The 19,449-nt window shown below is 38.7% G+C and overlaps 1 protein-coding gene across 3 annotated transcripts in view; it reads left to right on the top strand.

The window, feature by feature from the left end:
• Positions 1 to 19,449, top strand: part of LOC124259770 (contactin-5-like) — a 102,249-nt gene that overhangs the window by 44,318 nt on the left and 38,482 nt on the right. The window contains exon 1 of one of the 3 annotated variants that reach the window (XM_046693970.1): positions 9,511 to 9,703. The exons of 1 other annotated variant lie outside the window; for it this stretch is intronic. The gene's annotated coding sequence lies outside the window, so the exon portion shown is untranslated. One more of the 3 variants, XM_046693972.1, reaches the window with a different exon arrangement.

Genomic DNA, 19,449 nt, shown 5'->3' on the forward strand with positions numbered 1-19,449 from the left:
TTGACCACATTATTTTCACTTTCGTCCAGCTGTTTTAGTCATGTGAAAGCTGTGAGTAAAGCAAGTGTGAATTTTATTCAGAGACTTAGCATTAATCTGAGAGGCACTATACTCGGGCATCTACTTGCCTATCTGGCAATGCCTGCTAAGGCTCATAAGCTGCAGTGAGTCTATTTACAGGGCTGATACAACTGAGTTTGACAAGAGACTGATAGACTTAGCTGCAAAATGATACATAGATTTCGAAAATCAAAGCTGTGCTTTGGGAACTAGGGTTTCTGAAAGCTCTCAAAATCATGATTTTTACTCTTTATTTTGAGGAACACAGTGTTTCTGAATATATTGTAACTCCTTCAACAGGTGAATGAAAAACTAGGATACAGATAGCTATGTAAGTACATGTGGAACAACAACAGTGATAGAGTAACAACAAGGGAAGCCAGTGTCAACTGGCTCTGATTGGTAATAGCAATAAACAAATAGAAGCCAGGGCTTAATCCGGGCAGAAATAGTCCTTCTATGGCTAATAAGCATGATGACATGGAAGCCAGCACAGATAATTAAATTAATAACTCCCAATAGGTAGGTGTGTTCCTTGGTCATGTTTGATTGCTGGTTGGGATCTCCTGACCTCTCTATGACCTCTGGCAGTTTCCTTAGATTCCAGCTGGTGGTGGTAGTACCTCAATATGGATACCAGTGTCACAATATATTACAGTTTAGTTGCCAATACACAGCCCTAGTAAACAGAACATGCAGAATCACAAGGAGGTGACTTTGTCACCATTATCGCATAGCTCACAAACTATTTGAGTTTTCTGGGATATCATCTGGGTATCCATGGAAAATACAAATAATAACATCACAGAATATTGATGGATCAGAGCAGGTTTAAAACATAACAACTAAAACATGCAATATTACTCTATTGGAAATAACATGTGTACTCATTGATGATATTATAGCTAAATGTCTACATTTGTTTTATATGGAAAAGAATTATGGAAGCAGGTGGCCAAAGCTGGAAAAATAGTATTACTGATTCCTGTACCCATGATATAAATATAGCACGCTGTGCCTAATATCATGCAATGAAGTTTGTTGCTGGGATTCTCTTGTGGTTCCTTTTAGTTTTACTCCAGGAGTGATGTTGCTCAAATGGTCTCCAGTTAGTTTCAGTGGCATTGGTAATAAACCTGCCTGGTTTAACTTACTCCAAGGTAGCAGGATGTAAGTGGGCTGATCAATGTACCAGTGCTTTGGGCCCATAGTCCATGACCCTGAGTACACTGGTGACAGGTGGTTCAGATATCATTGGTCAACATCAGTACTGTGCTACACTCTCAACAGTACCAATAGATGTATACTCATTCTTATTAGGTGTTCCTTATTTTTTTTTGGATAAAAGTTGTATCTTGTTTGAATTCAATCAGAATCAAAGGTATCATCTTAAAGTTTATGAACATTTTTTTTGGCTGGACTATTTTCTGTTATCTGAGAAAAAAACAAACAGCTATGAGGAATAATGGATTGTAGCCATGAGTGAGTAACTTTTATCCTGGCACTGAGATCCACAGCATTCCTTCACAAGGGAAGGTCCGTAGTTCAGGTGTCTAATGGGTATTTCCTCTAACTTACTCATTGTCAGTACAAGACATAAAGTTGAGAAACACATATACAGTGTTAACAGGTGTAAAACCTGTCTCAAGTCAGATTACAAAGAAAGTGTAATCCCAAATATAACATATGTTACATTTGACCTCTTTCTGAAGGCATTGTGTAGTCCTGTCTCAAGTCAAGCCTGTTTTTATGATTGTAAAGGCTTGGTAAATGGGTGGCATCATATTGTACTGTTCGTGGCAAAGCAATGTATGTCGTATTTCACAATCAGATGGTACCACATTATCCAGTTGTTTATGTGTATTCTTGGAGAAAATGTTTCTTTGTATGTTCTACACAATCAAAACTTACACTGTATTGCTTGAGGTGGACAAACAGAAGCTACTAAACTTGGTTAATGAAACTCATCATGATATCATCTCAGATGGATTATGACAGTACTTTTAACTGTTGCAACAACACATTAGTGCCAATTAGTATCAGCCAATTACCTATTGTGCAGTAGAGATTTTCATGACATGTTTAATTTCCTTTCGTTCATTCCCTGGTGATAACTGAAACACTGGATATTCTTAGGTTCATACAAACTGTATTTCAATGGAAAAGCACCTTCAGCCTCAGAATACAAAGGCGGAAATACAGTGTCTGAAATCAGTATAATCCCATCACTCTGCATGTTACACAATGTGATACTTGTAGTGTTGGGAATGTAGGGACAAGATGTCACTAGCCACTGTTTTACCCTGTAAATGTGTGACCTGCATCTGAACACAGCCATATATATATATATACACAAGCGTTTTGTGTGTAGTCCTACACCTTGATAGGTTGTCACCTCGGTGTCAAGTGGACAGCTTGTTGTATCTTTACATTCTGTGCATTCAAAAATATTATTCGAATTCAACAGGTTAAAGGCTGTGCATTTATTGAGGGAGGAGCCAGCTTCATCTATAGTATTTGATTTTAAGTGCATCAAAATAATTAATCCAGTGATTCATCCTAGATGGGTATTGGATTGAGGATAGATATTAGAATTGCCTTTTCTTTATGAAAACATTGTCAAGGGTATCCTCCCAAAACTTCACATCCCAAAACTTCCACAGCTTATAACAACAACATTTCTGGGTGACTGCACACACTTTAGCATACTGATTACCCCAGTCTGTGAAGGTTTAACCCATTAATCAGTAGTGAATACAAACAATCACTTATAGTTTGGCATGAAATGCATGTGGACCCGGTTTTTTGTAAATATCTCTTCATCCAATGATCCAATCGATCTCAAACTGTGCAAGTGGATGTTTTGTCAGACAACCTAATCACATTGTAAATCACTGATTTTATGCATTTGTATTAAAGAATCTGTCAATGTAACTGTCAACAAAATAAACAGCAGACCGCAGAGCCAATGACCTGTAACAGCGGCAGTGTTGGGTCATAAAGGTGCACTGCACAGTGATAGACCGTTTGGATCATTCACATTGACTACTTCTAGCTGTCATCATGAAAGCTTATTCAGATGATTTTAAACGTTTAATTAGAAATGTGTTTAATTTTTTTTAAAAAGAGAGCAAACGTAGCAAAACGATTTATAAGGTGTAGGATTACATGAAACGTACAACTTTTGCTCTTGGCATGAAAAAGAACATCGTGCTAAAAATTGTGAAAAATAAACCAACAACCAATAAACAAAACCTTGTACAAAAAGGTAGGCATCCAAAGTTAGATTCTTTTGACATCAGGGTCATCAGAGATGTCATTCGCCGGCTATTTGCTAGAAATGAACACCTATCCAAAAGAAAGTTAAAACACATCCTTGCAGAGGATCACGACATTAATGTTTCTAGGTTTATGTTAAGCAAACTACTGCTCAAATTTAGATACAAGTACAAGAAGGTAGCAAACCAGAAACTTGTAATGTGTGAGAGATCTGATATTGTGAAAATAAGGTGTAACTTTCTGAGAGAAATTAAGCAGGCAAGAGAGGATGGGTTCGAACCTATATATCTGGATGAGACCTGGGTCAATGCAAACCATACTGCTGCCAGACAGTGGCTACCCACTGATACCAGTGATGGTAGGAAAATACCAACAGGCAAAGGTGAACGTTTAATCGTTCTTCATGCTGGTTCCCACCGTGGATTCCTACCTGGGTGTGATCTGGTATTTCGGTCAAAGAGCACAGATGGTAGGGACTATCATACAGAAATGAACTCAACAGTTTTCACACAGTATATTGAGGAACAATTGTTGCCAGCTCCGCCTTACAAAAGTCTTGTTGTCATGGACAATGCTCCCTATCACAGTGTTAGAGATCCAAACAATAGGTGCCAACTTCCAATACAAAGAAGTCAGATATGCAGCAATGGCTAACAAATAACAATATACAATTTTCAATTAAGGCCACTAAACCACAGTTGTACTCTTTGATTAAACCTAACAAACCTCCACCCACATATAACATTGACAACATGCTACGCCAACACGGCCATAAGGTCTTGAGATTACCACCGTACCACTGTGATCTCAACCCAATCAAACTTATCTGGGGAGACCTTAAAAGTACAGTGGCCCGGAAAAATCAATCATTCAAGTTGAATGATGTCAAGCACATTGTCAACACTGCTATATGTGACATTGACATTGCATGTTGGCATGCATGTGTTGAACATGTCAAGAAGGTGGAGAAAGAGTACTGGCTCAAAGATGGCTTGAAGGAGCAAACAGTTAATCCAGTTGTCATTCATCTAGACACTGATGACTCATCTGTGGAAGAATGGAGGGAACTTGATGAAGTTTTATTCTGTTATTATATTTACAGATAATAATAGTATCCAGCCAGACATGCTCAAATAAATATTACTTCTTTTAACAATGACAGCACTGACTAATTCCAATGACTCATAGTGTAACATGAAACACTCATTTCACATAAAATTATCATGAAAATATAAATATTAACTATCTATATCAGTGTTCACGAATGGTGTTTTAAAGTCACAGGACATTGGGTCCTGTAAGTTTCAGATGTCTGTCTGACCCATTGAAAATGCTCAGGACCCATGGAATAAAATTAAACACACATTTCAGATTTAATATTTCTTATAATTGACATTGAAATTATTAACAAACACAGAGGTACAGATAAGCTGCGTATCTGCCTAAATTACGCAATTGTTTTTGCGAAAACTCAGTTCCTATTAAGTCTATTGCGTACAAGTACGCTTGAATTTTTGTAAATACTCAATAAATGTGATCTTACATGCGTACACACAAAAATGTCAAATCTTAGCTTGGGTACCGGTGGATAGATAAAATAACTGAGGTATATTGAGAGGTTCTATTTCAGGACATGAACGTGACAACTTGCAGTCTTTCTTATCATTTTTCATATTACAGATGAAACATAAATAACAAACACTAACATTTAAACTTTATTATATTTTTAAAATTAATGGAAAATGGCAAAATACCCAATTGAGTTTGAGTGAGGTGAGTACAATTTATTTGGTTACTCAAAGGAAAATTAGGATACCCAATTGAGATGAACACAAGCGAGTACATAACTCAATGACCCAAAAAGTTATCTGTAGCTCTTTAAACATAAGATTTATAAACAGAAAACAAGTGTCAAATGTCACATAAAACAACTTCAGTCAAAGTCATTGTGAAATATACAGTCAGACACTGGGGCTGGGGGGTTGTAAACTTCTGACTGACCGTTGGCAAATCTGTCGGATTTGTCAGAGGGTCAGACGCTATTCGTGAACACTGCTATATGCTTAAAGCTATTAGGAATGCATTGCTTAATTTGGAATGTGAACGACATCAAAACATAACACTTTTGTCTTCGTTCTATCTTTTCTTCAATAAGTGTGCATGATTGTGTGTGCTTGTGTCCGAGGGAACGGGGCTTTAACAGTTGTTGAGTTCCAACCATAGGTGGTCCGATTAATGATTTAGTGTAAATATACTTTCTGTGTTCTTTAAATGCATTTCCACTTAGGTACTGCATAAACAAAATATGACATTAACATTACAAATTTAAAGATTTTATCCTACAGAATAATTCTCACTAATGGGTTTTGTGGTTAATGTTGAACAACTCAGAGAAACAAACTCCGCTTGATGGTTAACAGTTGGCACCCACCTTACCCTATTCACGACCTGTGACACCTCTTCATACCTGTCACGTGCATAGCTGACCTACATTGACGAACGTTGACCTTTATGACCCAACACTGCCGCTGTTACAGGTCATTGGCTCCCTCCCTCTGCAAGCAGTCTGCATTCTGCTGTTTATTTTGTTGACAGTTACATAGACAGATTCTTTAATACAAATGCATAAAATCGGTTATTTACAATGTGATTAGGTTGTCTGACAAAACATCCACTTGCACAGTTTGAGATCGATTGGATCATTGGATGAAGAGATATTTACAAAAAACCGGGTCCACATGCATTTCATGCCAAACTATAGTAATAAATTATATATTTTATTTTATTCAGGGTTATGAACAAAAATACATATTTTTTCTATTTACATATAACAGTCTATGTAGAACATTTATATAGAACTTATGTCCTATAGTGTCCAAGATTTCACATTCGACAGTCATAACCCTGTCACTCAGTACTGCCTTCTGTAGAGTATGGTGTAGATCAACACGGCTGTGATAGGGCCGTTACAGTGATGACATTATATACTGCCACAGTGTCACTGCCGTAACAGGCAGTCTTTTGCCTATTACATATTCTTTAAACAGTCTAAAATATCTGACTGACAAATTTCATGAAATCATCTTTTAATGTAAACTTATAAGCTGGCTACTACTAAAAATGTCACTACCATTATTGTGTCACTACCATAACAATTAGTGCCAATGTCCATAGATTACCATAACATTATCAATTTCCTTATTTAATTAAATTGTTTTTTGTGTTTATGCCTGGATTTGGTAGTGCAAGTATGTTTGGCAGTAGAGCTTCAAGTAAGCATCAGAGCTACAGATAACATTTTTGGTCATTGAGTTATGTACTCGCTTGTGTTCATCTCAATTGGATATCCTAACTTTCCTATGAGTAACCAATTACATTGTACCCACCTCACTCAAACTCAATTGGGTATTTTGCCATTTTCCATTTGTGTGTACGCATGTAAGATAAAATTTATTGAGTATTTACAAAAACACAAGGGTACTTGTACACAATAGACTTGATAAGAATTGAGTTTTCACATAAATATTTGCGTAATTTATGCAGATACGCAGCTTATCTGTACCTCTGAAGCATGATACAATTTATTTTCTCATTTTGAATGTTTTGATACGTTACTTGATATTTGCAAATCAGAAATAAAAGCAATTATTTGGCTTGTTGGCCCCTTTTAAGCAAAAAATATAACATTTCAAAACTCATTAGCCATGTTATTTTGTGAAACTACATATTTTAATATACATGTACATTAAATATATGTTAAGCTCGCAGAATTTATGTTTTGTATATTCAGAATACTATGAACTAAACTTAACATCTTTTGCCTATGTGAAATATGCATGAACTTATATTATATATATTTCAGATATATTAACTAACTGCTCTCTTCTCTACTAAAAATCTCTACTCTGCTAAGTCAGTTGATGTATCATACCTGTTGTTTCAGTCCAGTGCACTTCCTGGGCTATCCTATTACCTAAAAAGGGGTGATGAGCAGTTGTTATCCCCCGCAACGCGTTTTGCGGGGGGTATTAAAATGGACTCCGTCAGTCCGTCCGTGCACATTTGTCTTTTCCGGAGCAGAACTCTAAAACCGTTCCCTATTTCATCACCAAACTTGGCACATAGATAGATCTGGTGGTGTACTGGTGCCTTTTGGTAGTTTTGGAATTCTGAATAAAATATTTTTGGCGTTTCCATGGCAACAAGTTCCACTTAGACTGAAATTGGTGGTAGTGCTCTTTTCCGGAGCAGAACTCTAAAACCGTTCAATATTTCTTCACCAAACTTGGCACACAGATAGATCTGGTGGTCTACTGGTGCCTTTTGGTTGTTTTGGAATTCTGAATAAAATATTTTTGGCGTTTCCATGGCAACAAGTTTGACTTAGCCTGAAATTGTGGTAGTGCTCTTTTCCGGAGCAGAACTCTAAAACTGTTCACTATTTCTTCACCAAACTTGGCATATAGATAGATCTGGTGGTGTACTTGTGCCTTTTGGTAGTTTTGGAATTCTGAATAAAATATTTTTGTCATTTCTATGGCAACAAGTTTGACTAAAACTGAAATTAGTTGTAGTGCTCTTTTCCGGAGCAGAAATCTAAAACCGTTCTATGTTTCTTCACCAAACTTGGCACATACATAGATCTGGTGGTGTACTGGTGCCTTTTGGTAGTTTTGGAATTCTGAATAAAATATTTTTGGCGTTTCCATGGCAACAAGTTTGACTTAGACTGAAATTGGTGGTAGTGCTCTTTTCCGGAGCAGAACTCTAAAACCGTTCAATATGTCTTCACCAAACTTGGCACATAGATAGATCTGGTGGTGTACTGGTGCCTTTTGGTAGTTTTGGAATTCTGAATAAAATATTTTTGGCGTTTCCATGGCAACAAGTTTGACTTAGACTGAAATTGGTGGTAGTGCTCCTTTCTGGAGCAGAACTTTCAAAACCTTTCAATACTCTCCTTCCACTTTTCTATATGCACACCTAAATATTTGACATAATCATTACTCGTAGACATAATCATGAAGAGCATTTTGCCATTGCGGGGGATATTGATGACTTTGTCTTCTTGATGTTTTAACAATGTGTGGTAGTACTTGGATGTGGAAGTTTTGGGAAGTGGAAGTTTTGAGATATAACCTTGTGAAGTTTTGACAAGATCTCAGACCTGTCAAAATGGTGTTTGACAAACACATGCATGACGACAATTGGTGACTTGTTTTGACAAGTAGTTGGCCAAGAGCCACCACAAGTAGTAAGTGAAATAACAACTTGGGTGTAATGCATGTAGACAGATCCTGGCAAGAGGGGAAAGTCTGAGAACATTCTTCAGCAACACCTTTTTCCTTTTTGTACACTAAGCAGTAAATTTTATGCATCTCCATCTAAATGCAAGCAAGTTTAGATGCAAATACTTGCAAATAAGTAAGCGCTTGAATGAACTAAGGGGAAAATATTCTTGGTTTTCATCTCTGATTTGGATATCAAGGCACAAATACATCCATCTTTGGTGATTATTTCAGAATTTTTATGAATATTTGTGCGTGAGAAGTTAATGTGTTGTTTTTCTTGCCAGTGTATCGCTTTTACATCTACATTACAGCTCTGTTACGCTGAGCTTAAGGTACTATTGGGACACTCTACATTCCACAACAAATATACAATGCAGTTTGTACCTGTAACCGACAGGGGCATGTCAGGCATAGTATACTGGCTCTTTTAAATAGCTAGTTAAGTTGTAGATTCTTTTGTGTTAATATTGTAATTATGATCAGCATGTATAATAAGAAGAAAGGGAGAGGCTGACAGTGTGAGTGAGAAGGTGTGTGTGGAGTGGGAAGGGTAGGGGGGAGGGGTGATCATGTTACGCACAAGGCAAGGATGACCTGACTGCCTACAAAAACTTGCAGCAGAGATTCTATAGGAAGAACATCTGGATGGTGTGAGGCTCTGCAGGGGGGATGTAAGGTGCTGCAGCACCTTGTAATATAAGAAACAATTGGGGTGAAAGTGATACAGAGAACTGCAAGACTTTTATGGGGACATTTGTTATTTGAAAACGGGACTAATTAGCATTTAGTGTAAAACATGTTGACTGATGGAAGAATTTCTGGGTGCCTCCCTGCCCCTCATGGGGAGCCTTGCAAGTCTGGAACCAGGCCAGTTGGCTTCCATTTTGAAGAGGATGGTGCAGGATACAGAGGTGTATTGCTAAAACTTGGATACACTCAACACACCAGGATACAACTTTATAATTTGCAACTTTAAGAGTGGCATGGACTGGAATTCTGTCAAACATCTGGAGTATTTCTGGTATTGTGTCAACACAAATTCCTGGAGTATTTAACAGTCTGGTGTATAACAGGTATGACTGTTGGCTAGTTCTGTTGCAGAGGGAGCTAAGGTTTCCACTGTACGACATCAGGTTGGTGGCCATATACAGCTAGCCATAGAGGCCACTGCTGTATGTCAAAGAGGAAGCATACATTTACTTCAGTACTACTGCTTATGTTGATGGTGAGCAGTTGTTAATTGTTATACATATACATACGAGGAGATACTATCGTAAAAGTTTAATAAACGATGGGGGATCTGTGACATGGCTACCAATCTCAGGCCATCAAGTGAATGCAGTGCATGTTTTGACCATGTTTAAGTAATATTATCACCAAAGATGAAGTATTGTTGATATTCTGTACTTTCTCTAAACCAAGATACGGGCAGCGTCATTGATCCCTTCTGTGATACTCATGTTGCACTATTCTAGATTTATTGTGAATGTTCTTCTTAACTATTGACAGAGCAATATGATCAGTAAATGAGAAAATGGCATATATGTCTACTTTAGTTAAGAATGAAAGGTTGAAATGTTTGTCAACTGATTCCACTCTTCTGAATGAAGACTGTCAGTCAGATATGTGGTCTGCAGTGTTGTTAAGTATGCAAATTACTTACAGGATTTTTATATTCTGCTTCAGTTTCACAGCAGGATGTGAGTAATAGATATAGAGGAAATAATTCTTGTTGTCTTTTGTTCATTTTCTCATGCAACGCGTTTTGCAGGCAATACTAAAATGGACACCGTCCATGATGTTTCCAGAGCAGACCTTGAAACCATAAAATATTTCTTCACCAAAGTTGGCACTTAGATTGGTCTAGTGGTGAACTGGTGCCCTTTGATAGGGTTTTATTTTTTTAAATATGTATTTTTCGAGTTTCTATGGCAACAACTCTGACTTAGACGGACTGTGGTTTACGGAGCATATCTGAATCCTTTTGTAGTTTGGGATTTATGTAACATTTTTGTTAAGTTATGTATGGACTTGACGATTACCCACTATGCATTATTCTATGCAATGTCGTGTGTCACACAAACTGATATAATTCTCCTTCGCAGTTGTGTACAAACCACCTTTAACTGAAAAGTGGAACTTAGCATAGAGTAAGTTAAAATTTAATGTCACATCAGTATTATTCAGGCAATAAAGTAATGAGAACAAATCTTTACCTTCATGGTTGTCGTACAGAAGCAATGAAGTTTATACAAACCGAATTTAAAAGTGATGATGTTTATAAATATAGGCACCTAGTACAGAAGTGATAGGATATTTGAGCAGTAAAGGACATTTCAAAAGTTACAATATCTAAACCCAGTACATAGGAAATGAAAATTATAAATATTTGTAAAAAATCATGAGGTTTGAGATTATTTGTGTTTTCGTATGATTTTTCCATTTTGGAAGAAAACTCCTCAAATACCATGTAACTAGTTGATGTTTTGAAGACAAGTATTTCAGGGCATGACTTAATCCTCTTGTTGTAAAAGTGTTTCTGACACTTCTCATGCACCTGAAGAAAGACCCTGGGATTGGCAGTGAAACATCATGACAAACAGTAAATGGAGTTAATGTTCACAAAAACATGTCAGGGATTCATGTTCTTCCAACAGTTAAATGCCTTTGAAAAACTTCCAAACTGAGAAGGGGAAATTTAATGGTAACGTTTCACTGATATCAATAACATTAAGACCATAGGACAAGTTAGTAGTAGGCACGGCGGCAGCATATACACAGCTGTCAAGTTCCTGTTCCTTGAAAAATTCCATGTGCAAAACTCATCTGTACACATTATCACAGAATATACTGCTGGGAGTGTTTTGCATTCATCAGATGTTCCAATGGTACCTAAATGCCTTGTTTATTTGTCCTATTTAGCCTGGTCAGAATTACTCCCAAATGTCTGATGCTGCCAACCTCACCTTCTTTCCTGCATATGATTGCCATATATGTCTTTAATGTTTATTGACTGGAAGATCAAACAGATTGTGTAGATGAAGGAAAAACGTTTGGTTCACTTGGAACTCAGCACTAGCAGACACAACAGTGACAGTTCCATCACAGCAGTTTCCAAAACAATGTGAAACTGCACTTGCTCTTTGCTGGCCTAATGTAAATACCAAAACAGTATGAGTATTTTTGTTGTCCTGTTTGTTGTATTTACAACATCAACAAGAAAAGGTAGTGTCGTGATGGAAATGTGATCGATGTGCCTCAGTGTCACTGAAAAGAGTGCAGTATGCATGTGGTATGTGCACTGATAACTTGAAACATAAGGGTAATGATCTTAATTTCATCTTGATGTTACATTGTAGTTCTCTGCTGTAAAGAAATGGAGACAAGAGGATATCTGGCATATTTTTGAAGGAATGTTGGACACATTGGAGTATTTTCACTCAAATCTAATGCGAACATACGATTTATATGATTGGTTGAACTGTATATGCATCACAGTTGGTACTTGTGGATGGCAATACATCAATGACAACAAAAAATATTATTGTATTTTATACAAACTTGTTAAATAATCACTACAAATTAGATAAGTGGAAGAGATCACACATAGACAGATCTGTGACTATTAACATGAATAGACAATGCATTTTACTGAGTAATGCATTTCACAATGCATTTTCCTTTTGTAGGAGGGGAGCCATTCTCACAACTCGCCTCAGGGTCACATGCTGTTGTAGGTGGGGAGCCATTCCCACAATTCGTCTCAGGGTCACGTGCTGTTGTATGTGGGGAGCCATTCCCACAATTCGTCTCAGGGTCACGTGCTGTTGTATGTGGGGAGCCATTCTCACAACTCGTCTCAGGGTCACGTGCTGTTGTAGATGGGGAGCCATTCTCATAACTCGTCTTAGGTTCACGTCCTGTTGTAGGTGGGGAGCCATTCGCACAACTCGTCTCAGTGTCACGCGCTGTTGTAGGTGGGGAGCCATTCTCACAACTCGTCTCAGGGTCTCGTCCTGTTGTATGTAGGGAGCCATTCTAACTATTTTCAGTGTCACGTCCTCTTGTAGGAGCTGTACTCAGCACCATGCCCTGTTGTTGTTGGGGAGCCTAGAGTAATGCTTTGTCTCTGAATATATATATAATTTTTATAGTAACAAATAAACCCATTTACATTGAAGTGAGCCCCAGTGAGATGGGAGATTTAGAACCGGAGGAAATGTAGACTTGCTTCATTTAGGGTTTTGAGCATTGTAGATTGTAGGGAGGGATAGGCAGTAGGGAAAATAATGTGGTTCAGGGACTGTAAGACAGACTAGTGGGGAGCCTTCTCACTAATTATTTTCAGCACCACATCCTCTTGTAGGTCAGGAGCCATTCTCACCAGGAACCCTCAGTGTCAAGTCCTGCTGTTCATTGGGAGCCATTTTCACCAGGTAGCGTCAGTGTCATGTCCTGCTGTTCATTGGGAGCTATTCCCACCAGGTAGCCTCAGTGTCATGTCCTGCTGTAGATGAGGAGCCATTATCACCAGGTAGCCTCAGTGTCATGTCCTGCTGTAGATTGGGAGCTATTCTCACCAGGTAGCCTCAGTGTCATGTCCTGCTGTAGATTGGGAGCCATTCTCACCAGGTAGCCTCAGTGTCATGTCCTGCTGTAGATTGGGAGCTATTCTCACCAGGTAGCCTCAGTGTCATGTCCTGCTGTAGATTGGGAGCCATTCTCACCAGGTAGCCTCAGTGTCATGTCCTGTTGTAGATGAGGAGCTATTCTCCACGTTTCACATGGACAAATAGCATTTCATAATGTTGCAGGTTTGATGTTAGCCAAGTTAAATTCTACAGGCAATAAACATGCCTTAAGCTTAAATCCATCCTTCACTTGCACATGATCTGTGGATGATCCTTCCTCCAGCTGTTGTATCAAAACTGCAGACATGGCCCCTTCAGATTGTTTTTATTCCATGAAGTGCCCAAGTTACCATGGCAACACAGTCTTCAGAAAAGTGTTGTGCCGAAGAAAGAGAATATTAGAACTTTTTCTGCATTTTCGTAATCTACACACAGACTGCTGTGTTCATTTTGGAAAAATGAAAAAACCAAACATATCCTATTGCTTTATTAAGTTGAGGACTTTGTTTATTGCAGATAGTCCTGCAATAAACACACAGATAATGCAGGTGATCTTACCTGTTGACAATGAGAGTAGTTCACCTTTTTGTCTGTGTTAAACCCATTTTGTCCTTCATTAGCTTTCCCAAGCCACATCCTCATAGAGATGAACCACTTGGATTGGTAAGGGTAGTCTATCAAGTTCTCAATCAATGCTTGCACAAATGCTGGAGTCACAGAAACTTGCCAGATTGCTTCTGGGGGGGGAAATCACTCCTTGGTGAAGTAAACGGTAGTATTGTCGGAGGTAGGGGAAACTTTCATGCAATGAGGGGTTTTTGGTACAAAATGATCTTTCTTTTGATGCATGGTGTCCACAGTTGTAACTGTTGATAGGATGAATTAGATAAATAAACTCCACTTTGTCTATGACACTCAAGTCGGCCATGACACTTTGAGAAGCATGCTTCCTAATTAGTCCCCCAAACTGTATAGTATTTACATTGGGTCATAATGCTAGTTGAAGTATCAGCAGCACAGCTTGACATGAGGCAGTCCCATTCCTGTGCTTGCTTTAGATCCAGTCTTTTGAACATCATGATAACAGTGTTGAGGGGTTGAAAGTCAAGAATGATGTTTCATGAAGATATTGGAAAGATTTTGTTTGGATTTTTGCAAACATGTACAAATATGTATGGATTAGTAATTAGATCACTATGCAAAGATTGATTCATTTCAAAATAGCATTTAACAAATTTTAATGGTTGTGATCTAATGTGTAAATATTTTTGCCTTTAACTTCTAATTCTGATCTGTGGACTTTTGAACCTGAAGAGTCTCCATTTGTGAACTGTAACTATTTCTCTGATGACCAGGCACAGTCTCTTAAGAAATCCCCAAACCAGTTAAAAACAAATGTGCAACTGATATTTGTTATCCAAGCTTAATAATACCAATAATCATTTACAGTTTTGCTTTTGAAACTTGAATAATAATATTTTTGCTTTGACACCACTATTTCAAACAATCTGTCATAGCCTATATGCTCTGTCTCTGAATGTATATAATTTTTATAGAAACAAATTATGCCATTTAAATTGAAGAAGAGCCCCATTGAGATGGAAGATTCAGAGCCTGGGGAAATATAGGCTTGCTTTAGCATTGCTGAAGGGACTGGGTAGAAGGGAAAATAATGTGGTTCAGGTACCATGAAGACAGAGTGTTCATTCTGTCAGTACCATAAGAAATGCCTATGCAAAACAGAGTGTCAGTGGACAGTGGTACTTCACACTGTAGATGTTTTGACAGTTCCACCTGGCGCTGGAGATTTATTTATTGTTGTACATAGCACTTTAGATCTTTTGAAAATTTTGATATAATAATAATCGCTACTTAGACATGAAATGGTTTCACTGACATGTGGCACTGATTCAACTGTGACGCCCCCATACATTGACAGATTAGTGTTACTGAGGATAAAGCTGAGGTTATCTTCACTGTTGGGCTCTTGGATGAGTCACTAGATGCAGTGTTCTGTTAGAGCCTTTGTGACTGCCCCACATGGCCAGATGATAAAGGTAACATTATGCAATACTGCCCACACAATGGAGAGACCACTGACCCACATACCTGCCAGGATAGGTGGCCATGTGTGCAGGGTGTCTGACCCCTGGGATCAACATCGCATCTCCCAAAACATCCAGCTTTGCAGCTCTACATCATTATAAGGCAAGGCTGGGGACCTCAACAGATACATCATATTGTTGCTAGAGAGAAAATTGCAGATTAGTGCTGATGGTAATTATGGCTAATTGCCTCGACCACTTTGTTTTGATTACAACATGACATCCCTTCTTCTCATATGATATTCTGGATATCAGAAGCAACAGTATGTATAATTCTGGTGATACTACATTCTGGATCAGGGTGGAGAAACAGAACCATGAATGATTCTGTATACATAGGATTGAAGTTTCTTTTGGTATCTGCTCTTCCTGCTTTATTGTTTGATGAACCATGGAATTAAGTGACAGATCTTCAGGATGTAGAGACCAAGATGCCTCATTGGGCCCTGATTGAATGTATGTACCCTGGCTGCAGCTGAGGTCTGTATCTGCATCTAGCACCACTGCTCATTTCATGCTCTACTCACAACAACAAGTATTGCAGAAGGAATGTCCAATTTGTTTGAAATATGTGGGTGTGACTGCTGTTTCAAGTTCTTATAATATCCTGAATTGTCTCAAGGAACAACAATGTATGCTGAAAATTAGCATGGGCACACAATAACATGGCCATTGAATTTAAATGTGGATGTAAAGAGGAAAAAAATGGTTTTACATCTTTTTTTTTGCTTTTGAAATTGTTGGTTTATTGCATGAAGGTTTATTATTTTTGTGGCTGATATAGGCAGTCTAGCTGCCAGTTTCTATGTTCTGTTGCCTCAGTTGCACCGACTGTATTTGATGGGGCCATGGCAAGTGGGCAATTGATCACTTACCATGGCTCAGGTTACTTTTGCATTTAATTGTTTGCTGAAATAGAAATACTGTTTGACTGTTCTGTTTTTTAAGTTTTTAAGTTGGTCCCAACCTTTGTTTCATTAATGGGGACACACACACACACACACACACACACACACACAGAGAGAGTATTCCAAGAATTCTTTGTAGACTGATCCAACTAAGGTTGTACAGCAAGTGTTGTGAACTGATCCAGCCAGCAGGGCTAATGGCCAGATGTGGCAGAGACCACTTCTTTGTAATTGTTCTGACAGCAGGGTAAGCAAGGTTGATATTACACATCATCATATAGTGGGCCAGTTGTGGCAGAGACCACTTCTTTGTAATTGTTCTGACAGCAGGGTAAGCAAGGTTGATATTACACATCATCATATAGTGGGCCAGTTGTGGCAGAGACCACTTCTTTGTAATTGTTCTGACAGCAGGGTAAGCAAGGTTGATATTACACATCATCATATAGTGGGCCAGTTGTGGCAGAGACCACTTCTGTGTAATTGTTCTGACAGCAGGGTAAGCAAGGTTGATATTACACATCATCATATAGTGGGCCAGTTGTGGCAGAGACCACTTCTTTGTAATTGTTCTGACAGCAGGGTAAGCAAGGTTGATATTACACATCATCATATAGTGGGCCAGTTGTGGCAGAGACCACTTCTTTGTAATTGTTCTGACAGCATGGTAAGCAAGGTTGATATTACACATCATCATATAGTGGGCCAGTTGTGGCAGAGACCACTTCTTTGTAATTGTTATGACAGCAGGGTAAGCAAGGTTGATATTACACATCATCATATAGTGGGCCAGTTGTGGCAGAGACCACTTCTTTGTAATTGTTCTGACAGCAGGGTAAGCAAGGTTGATATTACACATCATCATATAGTGGGCCAGTTGTGGCAGAGACCACTTCTTTGTAATTGTTCTGACAGCAGGGTAAGCAAGGTTGATATTACAGCATCATTGATATTACACATCATATAGTGGGCCAGTTGTGGCAGAGACCACTTCTTTGTAATTGTTCTGACAGCAGGGTAAGCAAGGTTGATATTACACATCATCATATAGTGGGCCAGTTGTGGCAGAGACCACTTCTTTGTAATTGTTCTGACAGCAGGGTAAGCAAGGTTGATGATTACACATCATCATATAGTGGGCCAGTTGTGGCAGAGACCACTTCTGTGTAATTGTTCTGACAGCAGGGTAAGCAAGGTTGATATTACACATCATCATATAGTGGGCCAGTTGTGGCAGAGACCACTTCTGTGTAATTGTTCTGACAGCAGGGTAAGCAAGGTTGATATTACACATCATCATATAGTGGGCCAGTTGTGGCAGAGACCACTTCTGTGTAATTGTTCTGACAGCAGGGTAAGCAAGGTTGATATTACACATCATCATATAGTGGGCCAGTTGTGGCAGAGACCACTTCTGTGTAATTGTTCTGACAGCAGGGTAAGCAAGGTTGATATTACACATCATCATATAGTGGGCCAGTTGTGGCAGAGACCACTTCTTTGTAATTGTTCTGACAGCAGGGTAAGCAAGGTTGATATTACACATCATCATATAGTGGGCCAGTTGTGGCAGAGACCACTTCTGTGTAATTGTTCTGACAGCAGGGTAAGCAAGGTTGATATTACACATCATCATATAGTGGGCCAGTTGTGGCAGAGACCACTTCTTTGTAATTGTTCTGACAGCAGGGTAAGCAAGGTTGATATTACACATCATCATATAGTGGGCCAGTTGTGGCAGAGACCACTTCTTTGTAATTGTTCTGACAGCAGGGTAAGCAAGGTTGATATTACACATCATCATATAGTGGGCCAGTTGTGGCAGAGACCACTTCTGTGTAATTGTTCTGACAGCAGGGTAAGCAAGGTTGATATTACACATCATCATATAGTGGGCCAGTTGTGGCAGAGACCACTTCTTTGTAATTGTTCTGACAGCAGGGTAAGCAAGGTTGATATTACACATCATCATATAGTGGGCCAGTTGTGGCAGAGACCACTTCTTTGTAATTGTTCTGACAGCAGGGTAAGCAAGGTTGTGGCAGAGACCACTTCTGTGTAATTGTTCTGACAGCAGGGTAAGCAAGGTTGATATTACACATCATCATATAGTGGGCCAGTTGTGGCAGAGACCACTTCTGTGTAATTGTTCTGACAGCAGGGTAAGCAAGGTTGATATTACACATCATCATATAGTGGGCCAGTTGTGGCAGAGACCACTTTTGTGTAATTGTTCTGACAGCAGGGTAAGCAAGGTTGATATTACACATCATCATATAGTGGGCCAGTTGTGGCAGAGACCACTTCTTTGTAATTGTTCTGACAGCAGGGTAAGCAAGGTTGATATTACACATCATCATATAGTGGGCCAGTTCAACTGCAGGTCAGCTTCATCAGCAGAATACCACTTAAAGTAATGCTTCAAAATAATTACCAAGTTCTGATCAGTTCAACAAGGCAGGACTTGTGAAATATCCTCCTCATATTTGGAGAAAACAGTCACAAACACTCATAGTAATGGTAATTCTAGGAAACCTGCTTGGAAATGGAAACATGGAGGATACCTTTAGCACAGGGCCTAGAGTTTCGAAGCTCTTTTGGCGCTAAGATAGTCGTAAGTTAATGTTAATGCACTAAGGACTATCTTAGTGCTAAGAGAGCTACGAAAGTCTAGGCCCTGGACATAGTGCTTGGAGTCAGCTTTAAATCTTAAACAATGTCTTAAGAATGTTAAATTTGTCAATTATGTAGACAGTGTTGTGAGGGTGTATCAGTATATGTAGACAGTGTTGTGAGTGTATCAGTATAAGTAGACAGTGTTGTGAGTGTGTATCAGTATATGTAGACAGTGTTGTGAGTGTGTATCAGTATATATAGAGAGTGTTGTGAGGGTGTATCAGTATATGTAGACAGTGTTGTGAGGGTGTATCAGTATCGTGACAGTGTTGTGAGGGTGTATCAGTATATGTAGACAGTGTTGTGAGGGTGTATCAGTATATATAGAGTGTTGTGAGTGTATCAGTATATGTAGACAGTGTTGTGAGGGTGTATCAGTATACGTAGACAGTGTTGTGAGTGTGTATCAGTATATGTAGACAGTGTTGTGAGTGTGTATCAGTATATGTAGACAGTGTTGTGAGGGTGTATCAGTATATGTAGACAGTGTTGTGAGGGT

Source organism: Haliotis rubra, unplaced genomic scaffold (genome assembly GCF_003918875.1).
Source record: "Haliotis rubra isolate DU_JTF1 unplaced genomic scaffold, ASM391887v1 Scf736, whole genome shotgun sequence".
NCBI lineage: Eukaryota > Metazoa > Mollusca > Gastropoda > Lepetellida > Haliotidae > Haliotis > Haliotis rubra.